At 42.1% G+C, this 10,251-nt stretch overlaps 1 long non-coding RNA gene across 1 annotated transcript in view; it reads right to left on the bottom strand.

The window, feature by feature from the left end:
* LOC112076587 (uncharacterized) overlaps nt 1-9,940 on the bottom strand; it is a 12,738-nt gene extending 2,798 nt beyond the window's left edge. Inside the window, exons 1-2 of the long non-coding RNA XR_011477804.1 lie at nt 9,918-9,940; nt 8,345-8,452 (exon numbers count right to left, since the gene is read on the bottom strand). This is a non-coding gene — a long non-coding RNA (uncharacterized lncRNA). The remainder of the gene's footprint in view (nt 1-8,344; nt 8,453-9,917) is intronic.
* Between the last annotated feature and the right edge of the window lie 311 nt (nt 9,941-10,251).

Here is a 10,251-nt window from a genome sequence, read left to right as displayed (position 1 = left end):
GCTGAGTAGAGGAGGAGAAAGGGGTCCCCTATGGCTGCTGGTCAAATATATCCTCTGAATACGACCGATGGGTGTCATTTGGGTGCACAAGCCAGAGAGCCTATCAGGACTAGTGTTATTACTGATAAACCTGACAGCACCACACAACCACAAACCACAGGCATGCCAACAAATCAATGATTCAACGCTCTGATATGAATTAATGGGCTGGGTTTGGATGGGAAGATCAGCTTAATCTATGATGTATATTGATACCTAATTTATTACTCTTCTTGAGAGGGGAAGGGATAATCAATGATCATAACCCAAAATGCTCTGTGGCATGATCAATTCAAAAAATGGAGTTGACCAAGCTGCCGCCCAAGTATTTCCATGAGGAAACCCCGAGTATAGACCAGCCAGACTAGAAGAGTTTGTATTCAGTAAGGACCAGCCCAGGCTAGAAGCATTGGGATTACAGTAAGGAACAGCCAGGCTTTGAAGAGTTGGTACAGTAAGACCAGCCAACTAGAAGAGTGATACAGTAAGGATATCATCTTGGCTTGAAGAGTTGATACAAATAAGTACCAGCCAGGGCTAGAAAGATTGGATACAGTTAAGGGACCATGTGCCAGGCTAGAAGAGTTTATCTATATAGGGAACAGCCAAGACTAGAAAAGAGTTGGATACTATACGGGACCAGTCAGACTAGAAGAGTGATACAGTAAGGGATTTCTCTATCTATGCTCGAAGAGTGGATACCAGTAAGGACCTATTCTCTGATATATATAGAGTTGGGATTACAAGTAAGGACCAGCCAGATAAAGAGTGATACAGTAAGGGACCAGCCAGGCTAGAAGAGTTGGAACATATATCTATCTACTATTAAGAGTTGGATACAAGTAAGGACCAGCCAGTACTAGAAGGTTGGGATTACAGTAAATGACCAGCCCGACTAGAAGAGTGGATACCAGTAAGGATCTATTATCATATCTATAGTTGAACAGTAAGGACCAATGCCAGACTAGAAGAGTGGATACAGTTAAGGGACCAGCCAGACTAGAAGAGTTCGATACAGTAAGGACCAGCCAGACTGAAGAGTTGATATCTGTGATTTAAGAACACCAGGCTTGAAGAGGGATACATAAGGACCAGCCAGGCTAGAAAGGTTGGATACAGTAAGATTATTCCAGACTAGAGAGTTGGATACAGTAATACCAGCGCAGTATCTATAAGTTATGTTTATACAGTAAGGGACCAGCCAGCTGAAGTGTGTTACTGTAAGACCAGCCAGGCTAGAAGAGTTGGAGGTATGCAGTAATGGACTCGAGCCAGGCGTAGAAGAGTTGGATACCAGGTAAGGGGACCAGCCAGACTAGAAAGTATTATTACAGTAAGGACCAAGCCCAGTGCTAAGAAGAGTTGGATTACCAGTAGGTACCAGCCAGACTAGAAGAGTTGGATACAGTAAGGACCAGGCCAGGGTAGAAGAGTTTGGATACAGAAGGACCAGCCAGACTAGAAGAGTGGTACCAGGTAAGACCAGCCAGACTAGAAGAGTTGATACAGTAAGGGACCAGCCAGACTAGAGAAAGTTGGATACAGTAAGGGACCCAGCCAGGCTAGAAGAAGTTGGATACATAAGGGACCAGCCCAGGCTAAAGAGTTGGATACAGTAAGGACCAGCCAGGCTAGAAGAGTTGGATACAGTAAGGACCAGCCAGGACAGAAAGTGAACAGTAAGGACCAGCCGAGACTAGAAGAGTTGGATACAGAAGGGACCACCAGGCTAAGAAGAGTTGGATACAGTAAGGAAACCAGCCAGACTAGAAGAGTTGGATAAGTAAGGACAGCCAGACTAGAAGAGTTGGATACAGTAAGGGACCAGCCAACTAGAAACAGTTGGATACAGTAAGATCAGCCAGGCTAGAAGAGTTGGATACAGTAAGGGACCAGCCAGCATGAAGAGTCTGGATACAGTAAGGACCAGCCAGGCCTGAAGAGTTGGGATACAGTAAGGGACCAGCCAGACTGAAGAGTTGGATACAGTAAGGACCAGCCAAGACGAGAAGAGTTGGATACAGTAAGGACCAGCCAGGCTAGAAAGAGTTGGATACAGTAAGGGTCCCACCAGACTAGAAGAGTGCATACAGTAAGGACCAAGCCAGGCTAGGAAGAGTTGATACAGAGTAAGAAACAGCCAGGCTTGAAGAGTTGATACAGGAAGGGACCAGCCAGGCTAGAGAGTTGGATACAGTAGGACCAGCCAGGCTAGAAGAGTTGGATACAGTAAGGGACCGCCAGGCTAAGAAGAGTTGATACAGGAAAGGGACAGCCAGGCTAGAAGAGTGGATACAGTAAGGACAGCCCAGACTAGAAGAGTTGATACCAGTAAGACCAGCCATGACTTAGAAGAGTTGGATTACATAGGACCAGCAGGCTAGAAGAGTTGAGGTACGAGTAAGGACCAGCCAGACTAGAAGAGTTGGAGTACCAGTAAAGGTGACACAAGGCTAGAAGAGTTGGATTACATAAGACCAGGCCACGCATAGAAGGAGTGGATACAGTAAGGGACCAGCCAGGCTTGAAAAAGAGTGGATACAGTAAGGGACAGCCAGACTAGAAGAGTTGTATACAGTACAGGACCAGCCAGGACTAGAAGAGTTGTACAGTAATGGACCAGCCAGGCTAGAAGATTGATACAGTAAGGGACCAGCCAGACTAGAGAGTTGCATACCAGTAAGGACCCCAGCTAGAAAGTGGATACAGTAAGGACCAGCCAGGCTAAAGAATTATCAGTAAGGGACCAGCCAGACTAGAAGAGTTTGGATACTAAGACCAGCCAGCTAGAAGAGTTGGATACAGTAAGGGACCAGCCAGACTTAGAGAGTGAATTACCAGTAGGACCAGCCCAGACTAGAAGAGTTGGATACAGATTAAACCAAGCCAGACTAGAAGAGTTGGATACAATAAGGACCAGCAAGCTAGAGAGTTGGATACAGTAAGGACCAGCCAGCTAGAAGAGTTTGGATACCATAATGGACCCAGCCAGGTAGAAGAGTGGGATACAGTAGAGGGACCAGCCAGCTAGAAGAGTTAGAACATAAGGGACCAGCCAGACTAGAAGATTGATACCCCCAGTAAGGGACCAGCCAGGCCTAGCGAAGAGTTGGATAACAGTAAGGATCATCCAGGCTTAGGAAGAGTTGGATACAGTAAGGCCAGCCAGGGCAGAAAGTGGGATACAGTACAGGGCCAGCCAGGCTAGAAAGTTGGATACAGTGAAAGGGACCAGCCAGGTGAAGATTGAAACCAGTAAGGGACCAGCCCCAGGCTAGAAGAGTTGGTACAGTTAAGGACCAGCCAGACTAGAAGAGTTGGGATTAACAGTTAAGGGACCAGCCAGGCAGAAGGTGGATGACAGTAAGGGACCAGACAGGCTAGAGAGTGAAACAGTAAGGACCAGCCAGCTAGAAGAGTGGATACAGTAAGGAACAGCCAAAGACTTCAGAGTTGGCATACAGTAAGGGACAGCCAGACTAGAAGAGTTGGATACAGGTAAGGGACCAGCCAGGCTAGAAGCAGGTTAGATACAGTAAGAAAAGCCAGGCCTAGAAGAGTTGGATACAGTAAAGGGACCAGCCAGGACTAGAAGAGTTGATACCGTAAGACCAAGCCAGGCTAGAAGAGTTGATACAGTAAGGACCATCCAGGCTCGAAAAGTTGGATACCAGTAAGGGACCAGCCAGACTAGAAGAGTTGGATTTACCCAGTAAGGGACCAGCCAGGTAGAAGAGTTGGATTACAGTAAGGGACCAGCCAGACTTAGAAGATTGGATACATAATGACCAGCCAGACTAGAAAGAGTTGGATAACAGTAAGGGACCAGCCAGGCTAAAAGAGTGGATTACGAGTAAGACCAGCCAGCTAGAGAGTTGATTACAGTAAGGACCAGCCGACTAGAAATTGGATACAGTAAGGACCAGCCAGACTAGAAGAGTTGGATACGGTAAGGTACGCCAGACTAAAGATTGGATACAGTAAGGAACAGCCAGACAGAAGAGTTGGATACATAAAGGACCAGCCAGACTAGAAGAGTTGATACAGTAGGACCAGCCAGGCTAGGGAAGAGTTGATACAGTAAGGCCACCAGGCTGAAGAGTTGGATACAGTAACGGACCAGCCAGACTAGAAGGTTGGATACAGTAAGGACCAAGCCAGACTAGAAGAGTTGATACGTAACGGGACCAAGCCAGGCTAGAAGAGTTGGATTACAGTAAAGACCAGCCAGGCTAGAAGAGGTTGGATACAGTAGGGACCCGCCAGGCTAGAAAGAGTTGGATTACAGTAAGGGACCAGCCAGACTAGAAGAGTTGGATACAGTAAGGGACCCAGCCAGCGACAAAGAGTTGGATACAAGTAAGCGAACACCAGGCTAGAAGAGTTGATACAGTAAGGGACCCAGCCCAGACTAGAAGAAGTTGCGATACGAGTAAGGAGCCAGCCAGACTAGAAAAGGAGCTTGGGATACAGTAAGAAACAGCCACTAGAAAGAGTTGGATACCAGTAGGACCAGCCAGGACTAGAAGAGTTGATACAGTAGGACCAGCCAGACTAGAAGAGTGAGAACAGTAAGGAATCCAGCCAGACTAGAAGGTTGATACAGTAAGGGCCAGCCAGTGCGAGAAGCAGCTGGATACAGTGTAAAGGGACCATCCAAGACCATAGAAGAGTTGATACAGTAAGGCCAGCCAGGCTAGAAGAGCTCTGGATACAGTAAGGACCACCAGGCTAGAAAGTTGGAGACAGTAAGGAACACAAGCCAGACTAGAAGAGTGGATACAGTAAGGACCAGCCAGGCTAGAAAAGTTGGAACAGTACATAGGATTACAGTAAGGACCAAGCAGTGGGTGCTATTGTAGCCTTGTGAAAATACAGACAATAGGATTCACCTGTACAATCTGCCTGACGACTCAAACTGAAATACGCTGCCTCTAATGCTTCGCTACAGACTTCAGTCTGAGACTAGACATCATACGAAGTCGTTGCGTGACGTCAAAATGACGAAAGTGTCGTACAAAAACAATTAGCGTTAGGATCGTTCTCTAACCAATCAGAGTATAAAAGACAACGACGGATTTTTCAAAAGGTCGCTTTACCCCGTGTGTTCTCCCCCTGTCATAGCCTGGTCCCAGATCAGTTATACCTTTAACTTCCCCCTGCATAGCCTGGTCCCAGATCATTATACCATAACTTCCCCCTATCATAGCCTGGTCCAGATCAGTTATTAACTCCCCTGCATAGCCTCGTCCCAGATCAGTTTTACCTTACTTCCCCCTGTCATAGCCTGGTCCCAGATCAGTTATACTTAACCTTCCCCTGTCATAGCCTGGTCCCGATCAGTTAACCTTAACTTCCCCCTGGCATAGCCTGGGTCCCAGATCAGTGATACCTTCCTAACTTCCCCCTGTCATAGCCTGTCCCAGATCAGTTATTTAATTCCCCCTGTTGTTGTGAATGAAGTAGTTTCATAGCTGCAGACGTCAAACCCATGACTTGATAAATTGAATATGTGTGAAGAGAACGCTCCTCTTTCCCCTAAGCTGTGAGTCATCCAGAAGGGGACGCAGTAAGAGGAAGAATTCTCTACTGTGACGTCACAACAAACAGAAAACAATGTTCAATTACAGGAACAACCTCGATTTGTAACCTATCAACACACTTGCCTAACATAAATGAAAATACTATGCGCTAAGAAGAAATTGGTGTGGTTGTTATTCCCCCTGTTTTATCTGTTCTAATTATCATTATTGGAATGACATTTTTTTAAAGATTTTCTGTAATTTGAATCAAACGGAACTTACTCAACCACCAGCTCTCACGGATGGCCCGGGTTGCCGGCTTCAACCGCTCTCTCCTCTTTCCATTACCTCCCATGAACCCACTCCACCAGGGGCCTTGAGCACCCTGTGGATAGATACAAATACAACCAATTCAAATTCCAATCCACAACCCAACCAACTGTCCAGTAACCAACCAAATCATCCAATCAATCAATCAATCCAACAATCAATCAATCAACCATCCAACCAATCCACTCATTTAACCAACCAACCAACCAATTAATCCACAACAAACCAAATAACCAAACCAATCAATCAGATCAATCATAAAACGAGGGTCATCATAACACAAGGTTACTGGACCAGGTAATGACATGATTAAAACTATTCAATATAATAAATAGTACTCTAGGTAATGACATGTTAAACTTATCAATATAATAAAAAAATACTCTAGTGTAATTGACATGTTTAAACTATTCAATAATTAAAATACTCTAGTGTATGACAGCTTTCAAACTACTCAATATTAATAATATTACTCCAGTTGTAATGATATGTTAAACTATTCAATATAATAATATACTCTAGTGTAATGACATGTTAAACTATTCGATATTACATAAAAACTCTAGTGTACATGACATGTTAAAACTATTCGTAATAATAATAACTCTAGTGTAATGAACATGTTAAACTATTTGTAATAATAATATTCACTCTTCAGTTTTAATGACATGTTAACTATTCAATATAATAATTATACTTCCTGTGTAATGACATTGTTAAAACTATCGTAAAATAATATACTTCTAGGTTAATGGACAGTGTTAACCTATTCATACTATAATATACTCTAGTGAATGCCATGTTTAAACTATCTCAATATAATAATATACTCTAGTGTAATGACATTTGTTAAACTATTCATACTAATAATATACTCTAGAGTTAATGCCATGTTAAACTATTTCAATTATAATAATATACGTCTAGTGTAACGACATGAAACTAATATAACATACAATACTACTCTAGATGTAATGACATGTTAAACTATTCAGAAATAATAATATTATATTCAGACACTTACGTCAGATCCACTAGAACCCTGGACCTCTGGACCTGGGAGCGACCAAGGTGACCCTTCAACGTAAACAATCAACATAACACCATGTCAACCAGTAAATCAATCAAACCAATAACACCATGTCCAATGTAAACAATAAACCAAATAACAACATGTCAATGGTAAAACAATTAAAACAATAACACCAGGGTCAACTAAACAATCAACAATAACACCAGGTCAACGAAACAATCCAACAATGAAACACCATGTCAACATCAACAAACAATAAACATTAAGACCGTGACATCACAACAGGCCGTATCCAATCAAGTAGCTTGGATCTACTTGGACGTCTGTACTCTGGTGTGATTCCAAAATGGCTGCCTCACCATTGGGCCGACGTCCCCGTTCTCTCCCTTCTCTCCTGATGTACCAGGCAGCCCCTGAAAAAAAAGGAGAGACGCTCTTTAATACTCAACAACAAAGTCGTGTTCACGCTGAATAATGTATCATGGTCCACAATGATGATACCGATTTGAAATGGATACGGGCAGCTCTTGACATTTTCATTACACTATTTTATCTAACTTTCCAAACAAAATATCAATAACACTGATTACACAATATAGATATTTTAAATGACATATTTATCATACTGTAGCATAACAGAAATGAACTCAAACATTCATTAGAAATGCATGCTTTTGTACAACTGAGTGTTCAGAGAACCACACGCATCGCACTGCAGCATAATATTGTGTAATACTGTGTGTGTGTGTGTGTGTGTGTGTGTGCTTGGGTGGGTTTGTGTGTGTGTGTGTTCATGTTGAACACATGAACAAACCGAAAACTCTTGCAGAATAAAGACATAATTATTCAGCAGGAACACCTAGGTAATTATGGTCTACGGGAGGCCTGGCTGCAATCACACCATCTAAATTACAAGCTGCGATGTGATTTGTCAACATCCACAGGAAACAGGAACTAAAGCTAGCTGAAGACAATCAGTTGTTTTCTTGTGTTGTAAAGAGAGGCAAAGAGAGCGAGAGAGAGACAGAGACAGAGAGAAACAGAGAGAGAGACAGAGACAGAGAGAAACAGAGAGAGAGAGAGAGACAGAGAGAAACAGAGAGAGAGAGAGACAGAGAGAGAGANTAATGATGATGTGTGAAGAGAACGCTCCGTCTTTCCCCTAAGCTGTGAGTCATCAGAAGGGGACGCAGTAAGAGGAAGGATTCTCTACTGTGACTGTCACAAACAAACAAAACAATGTTCAATTACAGGAACAACCTCGATTTGTAACCTAATCACACACTGCTAAACATAAATGAAAATACTATYCGCTAAGAAATGGTGTGTTGTTTCCCCTGTTTTATCTGTTCTATTTATCATTTATTTAATGACATTTTTTTTAAAGATTTTCTGTATTTGAATCAAACGGGATACTTACTCCACCACCAGGCTCTCCGGATGGTCCCGGGTTGCCGGCTTCACCGCTCTCTCCCTTTTCTCCATTACCTCCCATTGAACCCACTCCACCAGGAGGGCCTTGAGCACCCTGTGGATAGGATACAAAACAACCAATCAATCAATCCACCAACCAACCAACTGTCCAGTCAACCAATCAATCAATCAATCAATCAATCAATCAACCATCCAACCAATCACTACATTAACCAACCAACCAACCAATTAATCCACCAACCAACCAAATAACCAACCAATCAATCATCCAGTCAACCAATCATCCAGTCAACCAATCATCCAGTCAACCAATCACCAACCAATCATCTAATCAACCAATCAACCAATCAGCCAAGCAATCAACAAATCAATCAATACATCAACCAACCAACCAACCAACCAATTAAACCACTAACCAACCAAATAACCAACCAATCAATCAATCAATCATAAAAAACGCCAGGTCATCATAACACAGGGTATGGAGCACTATTCAATATAACTATTCAATATAATAAAATACTCTAGTGTAATGACATGTTAAACTATTCGTAATAATAATATACTCTAGTGTAAATGAATATGTTAAACTATTCGTATAACGGTCACATAGTATCTAACGCTTCTGTGTAATGGAATGGATTACGACGCTAGATTCGTCAAGATACAGAGATCCAGTCCACTGCGTGAGCTTGAGATTATCGATTTGTATCAAGACGCTATTGGTTTCGACAGGGAGTGACTAGTAATATACGCTCTTGATAGCTCGTTAGGTAGTCACATGACTATGTATGTGGAGTGCTCTATGTTGTTAGAACTATTATCTCAGCTGAATATATAGATTGCATTAATATAACATGATGTCTGGCCATAAGGACTATAGGTGAAGGGACAGGGCTTACTAGGACTTATGTTTAGAATCTCATTCAGATAGGTTAGTATACACAGATTGGAATACTCATAGTGTATCGCTAGATACATGTGTGTTAGAAGACGTATCTTGCGAAGTAATGAATATCTAAAGAGCATTATACGCTCTAAGGTGTAATTGTGACATCGTTAAAAGGCGTACTTTCGTTAAGGTAGATAATAGTACTTCTAGGTGTTAAAGAATCAGTGGCTTACTAAGACGCGGTGAGTTCCTCAGTGAACTCATATACTTGGAAGACGAATTCTACCTGCTAAGCCTATGGGTGTGAATGGCACGCAGTTTTAATCCTATTCATACTGAAATAATTAATATATCTGAGAAGGTTCTGATAGTGTATGAGATGAACTCGTTAAAATCTATTCAAAAATATAAATAACTGACTCAGTCTAGCTAGTGGTGAATTGATCATGGTTAAACTAGAGTTTCATTATGAAATAATTATCGAGCTGTGCTCGTATATTAATGCTCGTTAAAACTATTCAAATACATACATGGAAATATATCTTAGGCTTAGTGGTAATTGCCATGTTAACATGATGTCATACTCAAGTAAACTGTTAGAACGTCTACGGGTTATGGACATGTTAAGAACTATTCAGAATATAATATTGAATATTCAGACACTTACGTCAGATCCACTAGAACCTGGGGACTCTGGGATGGAGGACAGGGTGGACCTGTACGTAACAATCAACAATAACCCATGTCACATAAACAATCAACATCACCATGTCAATGTAAACAAATCAACATAACACCAATGTCACCTAAACATCAACAATACAACCATGTCAAGTAACAATAAAATAACACCATGTCAATGTAACACATAAAATAACAACATTTCAATGTAAACATAACAGCAATAAACACCGAGGGGCCGTTGCACAAAAGTAGAATTTAAGAATCCGGGAAAATGACTCAAGCCTGAAGCGTCAATGTAGATGCCAAGAACATGTTGC

Source organism: Salvelinus sp. IW2-2015, unplaced genomic scaffold, assembly GCF_002910315.2.
Source record: "Salvelinus sp. IW2-2015 unplaced genomic scaffold, ASM291031v2 Un_scaffold3860, whole genome shotgun sequence".
Taxonomy (NCBI): domain Eukaryota; kingdom Metazoa; phylum Chordata; class Actinopteri; order Salmoniformes; family Salmonidae; genus Salvelinus; species Salvelinus sp. IW2-2015.
This window is presented reverse-complemented; position numbering and strand designations above follow the sequence as displayed.